The sequence below is a fragment of the Cetorhinus maximus genome, chromosome 21 (assembly GCF_964194155.1).
Source record: "Cetorhinus maximus chromosome 21, sCetMax3.hap1.1, whole genome shotgun sequence".
In the NCBI taxonomy this organism is placed as follows: Eukaryota; Metazoa; Chordata; class Chondrichthyes; order Lamniformes; family Cetorhinidae; genus Cetorhinus; species Cetorhinus maximus.
This window is the reverse complement of record NC_135899.1, coordinates 73,533,603-73,549,952: the sequence shown is the minus strand read 5'-3', so window position 1 is coordinate 73,549,952 and position 16,350 is coordinate 73,533,603. Positions and strand designations below refer to the sequence as shown.

The 16,350-nt window shown below is 43.7% G+C and overlaps 1 protein-coding gene across 3 annotated transcripts in view; it reads right to left on the bottom strand.

The window, feature by feature from the left end:
- Positions 1–16,350, bottom strand: part of LOC144695990 (transcription factor HIVEP3-like) — a 425,012-nt gene that overhangs the window by 293,506 nt on the left and 115,156 nt on the right. For all 3 annotated transcript variants that reach the window (XM_078567137.1, XM_078567135.1, XM_078567136.1), the window contains exon 2: positions 8,766–8,876. The gene's annotated coding sequence lies outside the window, so the exon portion shown is untranslated. The remainder of the gene's footprint in view (positions 1–8,765; positions 8,877–16,350) is intronic.

Below are 16,350 nucleotides of genomic sequence, written 5' to 3'. Positions count from 1 at the left end.
GATCCGGAATGTATTGCCTGAAAGGGTGGTGGAGGTAGATTCAATAATAGCTTCCAATGAGAAATTAGTTATATGTAATTTGCATTTATATAGCACCATAAACGTAGTAAAATATCCAAAGTTGCTTCACAGGAGCATTACCAAACAATATTCGACGCCGAGCCCCATAAGGAGGTATTAGGACAGGTGACAAAAATTTAGGTCAAAGGCACAATTTTAAAAATCACCTTAAAGGAGGAGAGAGTGTTAGAAAGGAGGAGAGGATTGGGAAAGGAATTCCAGAGCTGAGGTCTGAGGTAACTGAAAGCACAGGCCCCAATAACACAGCAACTGAAATCAAAGATACATAAGAAGCCAGAATTGGAAGAGCGCAGAGATCTTTCAAGGTTATGGCCTGGAGGAGATTACAAAGATAGGTAAGGGCAGGGCCATAGGGGGATTTGAAAACAAAGATGAGAATTTTAAAATTGTGGCATTGCCAGATCAGGAGCTAATGAAGGTTCTGTGAGCGCAGAGGTGATGAGTCAATTGGGCCTGATACGAGTTAGGAGACGGGCAGCAGAGTTTTGGATGAGTTCAGGTTCATCCTGGTAAATCAATTCGATCATGGCTGATCTGTATCTTAACTCCATCTACAGACCTGGTTCCATTACCCTTAATACTCTTGCCTAACAAACTCCTATCAATCTCAGTTTTGAAATTTTCAATTGTACCCTTGCTTTTTGAGGGACTGAGTTCCAGATATCTGCTACTCTTTGAAATAATATTTCCTGGCATCATCCCTGAACAGCCTAGCTTTAATTCTAAGGTTATGCCCCCTTCTTCCAGATTCCCCCCACCAGAGGAAGTAGTTTCTCTCTATCTTGCCGATCAGCTTTAATTAGCTTAAATCAGCCTGAAAACTCCCAGGATGGAGGAAAAACCCTTTGGCAATAATTACTGGGACTTTTCTAAAGCCCAGTTCCGTGTATTGTCAGTAGTCTCCCATCAGATCTTGACAGATGTTTTGCATTCATTAAAACACTTCGATGCTTGTTGAATTGGCAATGATTGCACCTTAAACCAGGCTTTTGGCTTTAACTGCTGTTCCTGTCTCTCTTGGGAATGCTCAATGAAAACGTTACTTTTACACTCCTGAAGTAATTCTTTCCTGTCTGCTTTCACTATTAACAACTGGATTCTTTAGTGGAGACGTGTTCAGTAGTGTTACCGTAGTAACTGATTTTTGGACTTGAAGCACTGTAATCTGTATCCAGCCAGGAGAGAGAAACACCAATTTGCACAGGGTGTATATCCCCCAGCACATTCAGTTTCCCATTTAATTGACATTCCGCACAGAAAAAAAAATGTTGAATATTAAAGCAAAATAAAAGCCTTGCAATCATATATCATCTAATCACATCCCTCAGAGCCACTGCCAAGCGCTGCAAGTGTAATTAATTATTATGAATTGTTCTGGAGTACAGCAACAGCTGCTAAACAGACGAAATGCAGGCACTAGTTCGCCCGCACAGCAAGATCCCACAAGCAACAACGAGATGAGCAAAACTCTGCGGATGCCGGAAATCTGAAATAAAAGCAGCCAAGGCTGGAAACACTCAGTGGGGTCAGGCAGCATTTGCGGAGCAGGAAACAGAATTAACGGCCTCAACGTTCCAGTCCCACCTGCCACGGGAATCGTCGCGGGCAGGGCGGATAATTTGACGGACCAGAAGAAAAGTCCATTGACTTTGGGCGGGAACTTTCGGTCCCACGGCGGGCGGGAGCAGAAAATCCTGCCCAACGTTTCAGGCCCTGAATCAGAGCTGCAAGAAATGAGAGGTTTAATCATATGTGAGCAAGGACAGAGCCAGGGGTAAAGCGGGGTAAGGGGGAATCGCGTACGGGAGGAAGAATCAAAGGGGCGTGAGAAGCGGAGTGACGCAATGACAAAATGGAGAATCCAAAGCAAAAGCAAAGTGGCTGGTGATAGGACCATAAACAAGTAACAGTTTGGTTGTGAGATTTAAGTGATTGTAGCAGAATCGTTACCCGCAACTGCTGAAAGAGAAAATGATCTATGAAGATCAGAACTTGATGGGGTTGTCAAGACAAGGCATTATTACTCCCTCCGCTGGCTTATATTGTATTGTTTTAGTTGGTTGTCAACACTGATTTTCCCTTCTGTTGTTTTGCTACTTCCATATCTTCCCCATTAGGCAGGATTTTGAGTTCAGCATGCGGGTCCGGTCGGTGGGCCCTGGAGCAGCCAGGAAACAGGCCGCGATCAGCCCCCTGACCGCGATTTCATGCTGGCTGGCCAATTAACGGCCGGCCAGAGTGAAAGGCGCGCCGAAATGCTCAGCACACGGAGCGCTCTCAGGAAGCTCCCTGAAGGCAGAGAGTTGCCTCAGGGAGCTGTGGAATTTAAAAGCCATAAAATAGATTTCAAAATGCCGAAGAAAATGTTCATGCATACGAATGAGTCACCTAAACATATGGATGCTGAAAAATTCTGTCCAAACATTTTTTTATCTTTTTTAAAATTAATATCGGAATCCTCATCGCGCCCTTGGATGAGGTTTCCTCAAAAAGGCAAAGAATCATCCTGCCCGCCAGCTGTAACATTGGATGGGCAATGAAAAATCACAGTTGATTACTATGTTAACGGGCCTTGATAGGCCTCTTAATCGTTGGCGGGCGCGCTGCCGACTCTCACGCACGCCCGCCGACCAAAATATCGGGCGATGACGTTGGGACGCTCGCGCTATTTCACGCTCGATGGAGTCGAGCACACGCCCGCACACTGAGTAAAAAATTCTGCCCATTGCATAACTTCTAAACCTCAGATCCCACTGCTCCTTATGGTTTCATTTCATTTGCAAATTTGACCTGGCCACTTCCCCAAGGGCAGGAGCTGGGAGTTTACAAGCAGCTGCCGATCTATGGCAATTTCCCTTGGCAATTAGTCTCTAATTGACCTTAGAATGATCTGGAAGTATTTGAATAGTAACGTTAAGGAGGTAGGGCAAGTCCATCTTTGCAGATAAACATAACCATGCTTCCAGACCTCAGACTACATGTGAGTAATGTCAGACGAGATCATCTAGTCTTCCAGGTTCAAGGGAGTGCCTAGATCACATGTAAACAAAGAGTTTGCATTTGTACAGCACTTTCTACATCCACAGAATGTCCCAGAGCTTTATGATCATTGAGCCACTTTGAAGTGCAGTCATAGTTGTTATGTAGGTAAACATGGCAGGCAATTTGTGCACAGCAAGGTCCCACAAACAGCAGTAAGTGGTTAATATGCATTGGCTGTTGGATTAAAGCTGGTTAGGATAGCAGGAAAACCCTCGAGTAGCCTAACATTTTGCGCTTGCCTGAGCAGGCAGCCAGAGCCTTGACTTAACGTCTCATCCAAAAGATGCTACCTCCTGACACCCTCAGAGCTGGACTCCAATAGGAGCCTAAATTATGTGCTGGGGTGGGATTTGAACCCAAAACCTTCTGCCTGAGTGTGCTACCACTGAGTCAAAGTGACACATCGGTAGCTGCATGCTTTCTTTAGTCGACAAACCTTGACTCTCGTGTAATTTGTTTTCTGCAGAAATGATAAGATGGTGACTTAAAGACTTTAAAACGCAGCACAAACTGCAGAGGGATGAGTAGATGCAATCTTCAAAAAAACTCAGGCACCATTGGCATTAAGACTTTGCAAAGCAGTTGCACTTCAAGTTTTTTCAGTCTTAAAATGAATATGAGGTTAAATCTGGACTGGGTTTCAAGGCTTAGAAAAAGTTTTTTTTTAAAACAAAGAAGAACAGGAGTTACAGAGAATTGCAAATGCACAAAGCTAGTCAGTGAGAGCAAAATTCAGAGAACAGCTTATCCAATGGACATATGGCTTGGCGTGACTCATTCTGACGGTTAGGACATCTGTATCTCTGACCTGGCGTTGTGTACCAAAGAAATGGGCTTATCTAGTACCGTTTTAGTCAATGCAGGTGCAATGTGTGTTGATGTGCTATCACATGCTTCACAGAATATACAGCATAGATGAAGTCATTCAGCCCATTATGTCTATGCTGGCTCTTTGAAAGAGCTATTCAATATATCCCACACCCCCGCACTTCCCTCATACCCATAACAGAACTAAACGGTTACACTTATCAGAAAAGGCTGAACAGGCTGCAGCCCTTTTCTCTTGAAGAGAGATAACTGAGGGGTGACCGAATAGAGTTATTAAGATTATAAAGGTTTTTGATAGGGTAAATACAGAGATGTTTTCACTCATGAGGGAGACCAAAACTCGCGGCCATAAATATAAGATAATCGCTGATAAATCCTATGACGAATTCGGGAAAACTTCTTTATCCAGAGATGGATAGAAAATAGAACCTGCTACTACAAGGAGTAGTTGAGGCAAATACCAGATGCATTTAAAAGGAAGATAGATAAACATGAGAGAAAAGGGAATCGAATGACATGCTGATCGGGTTAAATGAAGAGTGGTGGGAGGATGTTGTAGAGAGGTACAGCATAAACGCCAGTATGGAACCACTGGGCTGAAGAGCCTGTCTATGGTGTAATTCTGTGTAAATCTATGTAACTTGAGGGGCTGAATGGTCCACCCCCCTAACCATGTTCAGCTTTTGGAACCAGTGCAGAGCCTCCTAGAGATATTGCTCAAACAGCACTACACTGGCATTAGGGGAAAGTTTGCACTACAGCTGCACCAACTCTCACTACACACAGATAAGGAGGGGAGTTAAAACCGCAAGTACCGCAAAGCTTAAAAGGAAAACAGAAACTGCCAGAAATACACAATAAGTCCATCGGCACCTGAACAGAGAGAAGGACAGCTTAATACTGTATAACACTTAATACTGGTGGAGATTCTGATCAGAAACTTCGGCAGACTGAATCATGCTGGAGTACAAGGCCACAGGCACCCAGAGCTCACCCCAGTGCCCATCTCTGCAGGTAAGCCGGGATTGTGAGCATTGGCTGACTTTTCAACAGTAGAGGCAAGCCCAATGCCACTGTCACCCAACATCCGCATTCACCAATGGGAGCTACTCAGTCGCCACCTTACCAATATAGGTCTTGTAATGGTGATAAGAAATGAAGACCGAGGTGTAACGATCCCCGTGGATGCCAACAAACCAAAAGAGCCAAATTTGACAAACAACCAAGCCTAATTTGTCCAGGTCTTGCTGCATTTGGACATGGACTGCTTCAGTATCTGAGGAGTCGCGAATGGTGCTGAACATTGTACAATCATCAGCGATCATCCCCATTTCAGACCTTATGATGGAAGGAAGGTCCTGTGCACTGTATGGCCACTTCTGGCCAATCCGTTCTTTTAAATAATAACTGAAGCAACAGCAATAACCTTATTTTTCCTTATCTAAGCTCCCAGATCCAGCCTTGGCACTCACCTTTAATTAAACTGTGCCACAACCTCTTCTTCACAAGTCTGGTCAAGTGGGTCAGTTTTTGCACCGGACATGGGTCCATTTCACACCCTTTTAGAGGCTGGGCTAATGTCTTGTCGGCTATAAAGTCCAGCAGCAGCTGGTTCCCACCACCCTCCCCCCCACACCGCCAACCCTCAGACTAAAACATTGGGTGGTACAGGATGGTGAAGTCAGGGCAGGGTGAGAGGTAGGATTTCCAGTGAGACTCACTGCTTGTGATCTCAAACATCACGGAAAGCAGCAGCAGTATCCAGCCCTGACTGAGTGCACCAGTCCAGGATCCGAGCCACTCCCTTCCTGATCTCCTGCTCTGGACCTTTGGGCATCTCTGAAGGTTCCAACCTCAGCCGCCAGCCCAGGAAGCCATCCTGCATCAGAACAATGGCACCAGCCCGCACTCCCAATCAGACTCCACGAACTGTGGATTCCATCGGATCAGACCACTTTCCTTCTCCCAGCCTTTGGTGCTAAGGCCAATAATGGCCTTTGTTCCCTGGTTCAACCAAGATCTATTTCTGCCCACCATCTCTCCACCCACCCTCCTTCCGCTCGTATAACACAGCAGCCACTATTACATTTGATGTCTCCAAAAGAAATAATTTATTTACTCGGGAATTATTACCTTGCTGGGTGCCCATTAGTACTTTTTCACTTCTCAGTTTGTGGTAACCTTTTTTTCCAAAGCAAACAGTTTCAGGCAACTTTTGTTAGCTGCCAATATTTCACTAACACCATGCGTCCCCTCATATAAGCGCTCGTAGACATGTGGGGCTTGATTTTCAATTCAGGGTCTGGAAGCTGACACCTGGATAGTTTCCCAGTGCTGACCCCACGCTGGACCTATGTGGCTCGAGTGGCCCATTCTTCAAATGTAAATGCTCTGAATGGGCCAGAGGCGAGCTTGGCACCCAATTAAGGGTGCCGAGCATTACCAGGAGGTGAGAACTGCCTGCAGAACACGAAGGGCAAAGGCAAGTGGCAGCCATGATGGGGAATGCCACTGCCTTACAGAAAAGAGAAGGCAGCACCATGAAGGCCCAGCAGTCTAACCACGCACAAAAGTGACCAAGTGGCCAAATAAGAGGTAACATGTACGATCCAGCATAAGGCCTGATGTGAAAAAAAATTTCCAGCTTACAAAAAGACCTTACACTTTTGCCCACAGTTAAACTGACAGCTGTGCACTAACATGCATAAGACTGTTCAGGTTCACGGATTTCCAAATTGCCCCAGCTCAAGGAGATTAAGATCCATTAATTGGAGGTGAGCGGGTTCCTATTCCTCTTCCCAACCTCACCAGCAATTGAAAATCAATCTGTAGTTTTTCCCCTTAGATGTTTGCTACCAGGAATTGAACACATGGAGAAGTTTCATTTAAAAATGAAAAGGGCTTCCCTTCAGGCTCAAAGACTAGAAGGACCTAGGTTCAATTCCCAGTCAATGCCTAGAAATTTGGCATTGTGAGGGCTGACATGTGGTGGTGTCAGGCTTGAGGAAGACAAGACAGGAACAAAATATAGATACAGGGCAAGGCCCTTTGAGCCTGCTCTGTCATTCAGTGAGATCATGGCTGATTAGAATCTTAACTCCATCCACTCTTCAACTCTCTTGGCTAGCAAAAATCTATCAATAGCAGACAGTTAATTAATTAATTGTTATTAAGTGAGCTAGCATCTATTGGTTTTTGTGGGACAGAGTTCCATACCATGCTTTGCATGAATTAGAATTAAGTAGAATATACAGCACAGAAACAACCAGGCCAAGCCAGCATTTATGCTCCACTTGAGCCTCATCCCATCCTTCCTTATCTAACTCTATCAGTATTATCCTCTAATCCCTTCTCCCTCATGTGCCTATTTAGCCTCCCTTTAAATGCATCTGTACTACTTGTCTCAACTATTCCTCGTGGTAGCGAGTTCCACATTCTGACCACTCTCTGGGTAAAGATGTTCCTTCTGAATTCCCTATTTGATTTCTTTGTGATTATCTTATATTGATGGCCTCTAGTTTTGCCCATCCCCACAAGTGGAAACACTGTCTCTATCGACTTTATCAAAATCTTTTGTGAGTTTGAAAACCTCAATTAGGTCACCCCTTAGCCTTCTCTTTGAGAGAAAAGGGACCCAGGCTGTTTACTCTTTTGTGATAGATATGACCTATCTATGTTGGTATCATGCTTGAAGATCTTTTCTTTGCACCTTCTCCAGTGTCTCTGTACCTTTAATTTAAATACAGCGATTAGAAACGTACACAGTATTCCAAATGTGGTCTAACCAAGGCTTGATTGAAGTTTAGCATAACATCGGTATTTTTAAATTTTGCCTCTCTGGGAATAAAATCCAATGCTTGGTTTATTTTTTTAAAATGCCCTTATTAACCTGTGGTACCTTCTTGTAATTTGTTTCAGTCCTCCTCAGTATTGACTCGCCCCACCCACCCAATTTTGGAGTCATCCACAAGTTTGGAATTTGCATTTTGATTCCACAGTCTATTGTAACATAAACAGTCGTCCCAAAACTGACCTTTGTCGGATCCCACTCATTACCTTCTGCCATCTGCCAATCTAAATAGCGACCCTTTACCCTGACTCTTTGCTTTCTGTATTCAGCCAGCTAGCTCTCCATTCTGCTACTGGTTCCCTGGTTTCACATGCTGTGACCTTATTCATTAGTTTATTATATGACACCTTATCGAAGGCCTTTTGGAAATCTAGATATCTTACATCCACTACATTAGTCTTATCAACTGTCTTTGTTGCCTCTTTCTAGAAATTCAGTGAGATTGGTAAACAAAACTTTCCCTTTTAAAATCCATGCTGACTATTAATTATTATATTTTTGATTTCTAGATTTTTTTCTGTTCCCTCCTTTATTGGGGATTCCCTATCTTTCCTAACACCAGTGTTAAGCTCACTGGTCTACGGTTCCTGGATATGTTTTATTGCCTTTCTTAAGTATAAATGCTCAGTCAAATCACCCCTTAACCTTCTATATTCCAGGATATAAATCTAGTTTATGTAATCTTTCCTCATTATCTAAATATTGGAGCCTTGTAAAATTCTAGTGAGTCTGCATCGCACTCCTTCTAAGGCCAATTTATCATTTCTAAAGATGCAGCTATATATTATACTCTAGATGTGATCTAACTAGAGCTTTGTGTCATTGTAGCAAAACTTCATCCCCTCTATGTTCAGGAGCTTGTCCCTTTTCAATGCAACAGTCTCAAATTAGCTCACAGTTCAATAGTTAGCTTGATATGAACATGTATACAATCTGTAAAAAAAACCCTGTAACAGTGCCTTACTTGTCACAGCTGTTATCCTTTGGGCTGATGTCACAGTAACCACCAATCACTTGAGTCCCTGGTCATACCTCTTGAACCTCACAACTTGTGCTGAGTTAGCCCAAGTGAGAACTGCAAAAAAGGAAGAGTTTTTTTAAATAAATAAATGGCTCTTCTATCACATAAAAAAGCAAGTCAGCCACAAGGCAGCATTATGATGCAGCTAGCTGGAACATCCATCTTACACAACACTGTTGGCTTTGCGCCTACAATTTTTGTTTTACATAGAATTATAGAATTTGAAGCATGAGAGTCCATAATTTGACCCCCTGTACCATTGTCCCAATTTTTTTTTTGTTCCAGTTGCTAGAAACAATGTCCAGGAGGCTAATCATTAATCCCAGGAGACCCCAAGGCAACACCAGAAAATTGACAACCATACTCCCATTTTACATTACCAAAGGATTTGCGGAGGGAAGAACAATTTTGAGTTGCTGGGGGGCCCTGCGTTTGAAGTTCTTTTTCTTATCAACCTACTCAACCTACACAGGTGTCAACCATAACTCACTGACAGCAAGCTCACCTCTGAACCAGAAGATCATAGGTCAAGTCCCACTTCAGAGACTGGAACACAAAAAAGTCACTGACACTCCCACTTCCAGCACTGAGGGAGTGCTACACTGTCAAGGTGCTTTTCTGAGATGTTAAACCAAGACCCTTTCTTCCCTCTTGGGTGAATGTGAAAGATTCTATGGAACTTTTCAACAGGAATTCTGCTGGCGTCCTGGGCATTATTTATTGCTCAACCAACAGCACTAAAGACATATTATCACACTACTGTTTGTGGCCCTTGTTGAATGCAAATTAGCTGCTGCATTTCCTACATTGCAACAATACCTACACCTCAAAAGTATTTCATTCAATGTAAAAGATTTTGGGGCATCCTGAGGTCATCTATGAAGTTATATAAATGCAAGTATTTCTTTCTTTTACCCACCCCCTCAGCCTCCAGCAGCTCCTGACTATAGATCGAGTACAAAATTCAGAAATTGAACTTTTCTCAGGAGTTAAATGCTTTGAACACCCAAAGGGCATCTTCTTAATACAGAAATTTAGCATGTGTTCAAGTTATTGAGAAGGCATGGCCTAAAACAGCAACCTAACTGTTCACATCACCAAATATTAGCTTGCGCAACGCACTTGTGTACTTTGGCATAATTCCCTGCTTCCTGTCCTTTGATTCCTCAATTCTGCTTCAACCCTTTTCCCTGCGCCTATTGAAGATTAAATTGAAATGACAGAACAAGTGCAGTAAACCCTCTCTACGGTGCAATCTGTGGAGCCACACAAACAGCAGGTTCCACTGTCACACATTGTGCAATGCAGAGTTTATAGGCAGAGCTATAATAAATACCGAGTAATGGAATAACAAGCAAAACTGAAAATACACTGCATTGGAAAAGAGTAAAGATAACATTTCTGAATATTCTCTCCTGAAACTATTCAGCTGTTTTTGCATTTTACAGGTTCTAACACTCCTACTGGCAATCTTCGGCATGTGCCATTTTCTAAGATACTGCCGCACATTGGGACTGCTGCAGGGTGCATTTGCACTCTCACTTTAGCAACAGTCCAACCTTTTCATTGATTCTACTATACCATGACTCAGTTGATAGCACGTTTGCCTGAGCCAGAAGGTTGTGGGTTTGAGTCCCATTATAGAGACTACTCACAAAGTCTAGGTTGCCAATGCCAGTGCAGAACCACAGGAGTGCTGCACTATCACCAGTTTTGTCTTTCAAATGGGACATTAAACAAAGGCCACTGCTGTCCTCTCTGGTAGATGTAAAAGATCCTCTGGCACTACAGTTCTTCAGGTTTCCTGGACAATATTAATTCCTCAATCAGCATCACTAAAAACAAATGATCTGGCCATTATCACATTGTTGTTTGTGGGACCTTGTTGCGCAGAAATTGGCTGCCGTGTTTCCTACACTGAAGTGACTACACTTCGGAAGTATAGCTACAAATCACTTTGACACATCCTGAGGTTGTGAAAGACACGAAATAAGCCCAAGCGCTTTCATTCTTTCTTCTTCCAGTCAATGCTCTCCCGAATGCCCTTGCTTCTTCTAAGCTACGAGTGCCACGTCCTACATACTCCTTCCTCCTCCCTGCAACCTTATGGAATTGAAATTCTTAACAGTCCAACTCCTCAGTCCTCCGCTCCTCCATCAATCTACAGCCATTCACGCCCCAAACCCTTACATCAGCTGTAGATTCCTTTCACCTTCTCTCTGACTCATTCCAATCTTGCTGGTAACTATTAGGCCTTCATCTACGATTTGCAATTAAAAGATGATAAATGGGTCAAGCTATTATAATTAATAGCTAAGGATTAATTCTAAAAAACTCCTATTTTCAGGGAATAGTCAAGTTTTATCACTGTCAATGAGGAAATAACTTGCATAGAACCAACAGCTTCAAACCATGAAACCCATCACCAAAACACTTAAGATATAGAATGACTACAGAATGCGCAGCATAGAAACAGGTAATTCAGTCCAACTGGTCCATACAAGCCTCCGTCCACCCTATTTCATCTCACCCTATCAACATACCCTGTTCCTTTCTCCCTCGTGTACTTATTTAACCTCCCCTTAATTAAACGCATCTATGCTATTTACCTCAACAAGACCTTATAGCAGTCCACATTTTCACCTCTCTCTGGGTAAAGGAGGTTTCTCCTGAATTCTCTATTGGATTGACTGTTTTAGATTCCCTCACAAGTGGGAACACCATCTCTGCGTCCACCCTATCAAAACCCTTCATAATTTTAAAGACTTCAATTTGATCACCCCTTCGCCTTCTCTTCTCTAGAAAAAAGTTGGGAGTTTTGATTTTGGTGTGTCTCACTGATGTCTGCGGGGACAGGTAAAGGCAGCAGGATAGAGAGATGGCCTTAATGCAGTAGCCTCGTAAATAAGTTCCTTTGCTAAAACATAAACGTTCTCCCCAAGCAACCCTGCCGCTCTGTTCAAATACTTTCTCCTGCATTAATTGTTCACCTGGACCCATGCGGAACATCATCCCAAAGAGTTCAATAGTTTGGTTGTTTTTTTTTAAATTTGTTTGAAATTTATGGCTCTGGGATTAGCAAGTCCACGCTGTCAATTTAAATAAATACAAAAGTGGTTCAGAGGGGTTCAATTAGTCCATGTTCTGACCTGAATGTCCTTGATTTTCAAACTGGTCGGGGCTTAAGGGAATCTGTGATCTCTTGGGAACGCAAAGTCACAGATTGCTGTCTGTTCATTACATTTCTATATTTGCTGACCGTTATTTCTGTCACATTTTACTAATAGAAGTTTTCTGCAATGAAACCACTATTTTCCTTTGAGTAGCTCAAATTGTGTTTTTTGGAAATTGGGGCAGGGGGAATTCTCAAGAATGTGTCAATATTTACATGAGGGACTCTAGAAGCGTGCAAAAACTTGGGAGGATCCCAGGGAATGTGCCAATATTTACAGAGGACCCAAAGAGAAAAGTTTGAAAAACACTCCTTCACAGAGCAGGCAATAGGAATGTGACTAAATGTCGAATAGCAGGGGCATACTTCGAGAAGGTCTTTGGAAGAAGGGAAGTGAGATGGCATGACAAAGAGATATGGCAAGAGTTCCAGAGTGGGAAAGGCGAGTGGCTGGATATTATCGCTAACAGTGAAGTGGAGAGTAGGGAGGGGGAGGCATGAATAATTGACCAGAGCCAGAGAAACAAGTGGTGCTGGAGCTTAAGGTTGAAGGAGAAGTATCGAGGCAGATTTGAAGGAATGTAAAGACAGGTGCAAGTATTTTCTATTGACACCCTATGAGACAAGGAGCCAATGGAGGTGAATGAGGGTCAAAGCTTAGATCCTTTGGATAAATTAAAGTCCCTGCTAGAAGCTTTCACAGCCTGAGGAGGCTAAGGTGATACTGGAGTAGAATTTACTTGAGGCCCAGGTTCAACAACTTCGATAGATTTCTTTCAGTAAATAACATTTTGTGATGAGTAAATCGAGATGAGACAGTAAGTTTTGCAAGCTTGGGAGAAACAGGTGATTTTAGACCTATGAGACAGCATTTAATGGAGGCAATGGGGTCTCACACACTGGCTGGAGAGCCAGCAAGAGCGCCACATCGTCTCTTTTCGGGAAGACCTGGCAATCAGGTCTTCCCTGCGATCAAGGACCCTCTCAAGAGCTACCTGCCAATCAGAGATAGGCAGCTCTTCATTGATAGGCAGCATCACTGGGGAGGCGGTGGCTGCTGTCAGTTATGCACCCACCCAAGGCCTCAGATTGTCATGGACCCAGGCACAGGTCGTTAAGTGGAGATCATGGGGCAGAGGTCTTGGCAGCAAGGACAAGGGGTGGCTCTCAGCAAGCGCTCCCCTTTCTGGTGCCCAGGTCCCTCAATCAGGCACTGAGTGCCTTTGGAAGCCCACAAGCAACCTATGAAGAATCCTGCTTCGGACACCATGAAGTAGTCTTGAGTGTATTAACAGCAAATCTTTATTAACGGTTCATAACTATATACATATATACAGTAGAGGGTTCAGGTATGGAGCTGATTCCATTCTAGGTCTTTCACATCTCTGTCCATATCTAGACTGACCTTGGCTCTGGGTCAAGTGCCTTCCTACATCACTGTGTGGGCGATACTGTACTCAGTCCCACATTAACCCTGTATGTACCAAACCTTTATACTACACCTCCCCCAAGTCTTTATCCCATGGATATAGAGAAACTTTAGTCTACTTCAAGTCTTACATTGTTATAAGTCTTGTGCATTTACCTTATTGTTACAACCTTAAAGCTATTCCAACATTATTGCTATTACAGTAATAACATCAACAACATTCTCGCTACCCCATCTCTCCCCTTCAAGTCGTTGAAGTTAAGGGTTCAGGAGGTTGGAAGCCTTATAACCCTTCCACATCTCATTCACCGTTCTGTCGGGAGGGTGGTAGGCTCTGGTTCTTGTTGCTGACTTGGAGGTTGGACTGGCATTTGGGTATGCTTTCAACCATTTCTTCCATTGCTTGATGTTAAACCATAACTGGTTGGTCTGGCGGGTTTGGCAGTACGTGGTTGTTGTTACTCTTGACCGTTTCTCGAGGGGTTGATGAAAATGGTATTCGTCTGCTTGGCAGCGCCTTTTCTTGTTTTTCCATTTGGGCCATCGGGAGGGTCCCTGAAGCTGAGGAAGGGCGTTCCTGTGGCTAGAAGGAAATTGAGTAGCATGCTCATCTCTGTTTTTTGTTGTTGCTGATGCGAGACTGCTACGAGGTTCCAGCATCCCTTGTGGTTCTGGCACGCTGGCTGAAGATGCCGTGTGTGCACAGTGATTGGTGTGTCTAGCAACTGTACCACCATTGTGGTTGGAAGTAGAGGCTCCTCAGACTGTTGATCCTTCTCTGGTACCACTTCCACCGGAGGTGCTATGGTAATTTTGTGTGCAGTAGTTTGGACTTGCCATTGGGAACTTTCCAGGATCTGGAATGATAATGGTAATGGACAAACCTGCTCTGCAAAAAGAGAAGAGATCACAGGTGAAATCAGAGACTGAATACACTTTAGTCTTTTGAGGACTCAGGATCGTGCTGTTCTGGCTGGATAACGACAGAGGTAGTCTTGACATCTTCTGCCGTTTGGAGGAAATCTCGGGCTACACTGGCATCCCTGCTCAGAAGAGAGAAAGGCTGACTCCAGACAAAATACATCACTCAAAGATCTGTTTGTTGCCATATCTCAGTGGTTCAAGGATCATGCCGACGACTGGGAGTCAGACACCCCCTTCTCCATAAAGTGGAGTGTCTATAATTCGAATCCAAAGGCCTTGGAGCCATGGTTCATCGTCTGACAGGGCTGTCACACTGGCACCTTAATCTAATTTAAAATTGGTTAGATGACCATTTACCAGGATGTCAGCATTCCAAACGATGAGCCACATTCTCTCTGATGTCACCCAAGGAGCATAGATGTGTGTCGTCAGGATTTTTGGTCTCGACCACGTGTATTACCTTTGCGATGTCTGTGTGGTGCTGGGGTTTTGCACAGTTTACCAAAGTGTCCCTGCCTGTTGTAGTGGAAGCATTGGGCCGGACTCAGAGGACACTGATCTCTCCTGTGAGGCGCTTCACACCACAGCGCTGGCAAGGTTGCTCTGCTGGGCAGTTCAAAAATTGTTTTCCTTGACTTGGACAGTCCCTGCATTTCTGTGACCTGACATGGTGGACTGAGAGTCGGTTTCTCTCCCTTTAAGATTGTCCTGTGTTGTTCACAAATCTCAGACAGTCTAACTAGCTATCGCCTTGTCTAGGGTAAGATCATCTTTAGCTTGTAGGAGGTCAGAGAGTGAATCATCTGCAACACCCGCCACGATTCTGCCTGGGAGGAGCTCAGACTTTAAATTGCCATATTCGCATCCCCCTGCCAGCCAGTAGAGGTAAGTTATGATGGAATCGACAGGTTTCCCGGGCAGTTGGACTTTCTTATTAAATTTGGCTCCCTCCAATATTTTAATGGATCTCAGACTGAAATGAACTGCGAAGGATTTTTAAACATTATTAAATTTGGCAGATGACTCATCCATAGCTTGTGCAATGACAGTGGCATAGTGGTAATGTCACTGGACTAGGCTAATGGTCTGAGGGACATGGGTTCAAATCCCTTCATAGCAGCTGGTGGAATTTGAATTCAGTTAATAAACCTGGAATATAAAGCTAGTCTCCGTAATGGTGACCATTAAACTATCATCAGCTGTTGTAAAAACCTCACCTGGCTCACTAATGTCCTTCAGGACTCCAGACCCACAGCAGTGTGGTTGACTCTTAACTGCCCTTTGAAATGACCTGGAATGGGCAACAAATGTTGGCCTTGCCAGTGGCACCCACATTCCATGAAAGAATAAAGGGAAAAAAAATCGACCCAATCGAGTAAAGAAGTGTATTCACTTGTTCTCCTTTTGATTTTTTTCATTTAGACGGAATTGTGATCAATTTTGAAGATTTTCAAAAGTGTGAGTGCAGCTTTGAGAGATTACAATCTTCCAAGATGGTGTCACTATTCACCACTGAACGATGAATCCTCCTGTGCTTGTCGGTTTTCAGCGGGCTTTCCAAAATGGCGGCAGCACACTTTCTACCCGATGAAGACTCCGCAATGGCCATGTGGATCCAACTGGCTGCCAACTTAATTTAATCAGCGGTATGGTGTTGCGTGTCAGGACACAGGGCAAAGAACCGCAGGTTTGCTGTTCAGAAAATCAGATGGTCACGAGGTGCCCAAAGTAGATGAAATTAATTATTAATTTAATTTATTTTTCTTTGCCAAACGCGGGAGCCACGAGTCAGAGATCGGGATTAGTGACAAGTTTGTTTTAAATGGCACTTCTGACTGAATTAATGAAAAGGGGTTTCTCAGGACTGGCTGGCCTGGAATTTTTTTTTAAATTATCTCACCCTTGCTGAAGCTGGACTTCCAAGCGAGATTCAATGGAGTCTTATGCTGGAGTAAAACTTCTACCTTTTGCGTCCAGGCTCTTCTCTCTCTGGAGCTTTTTAT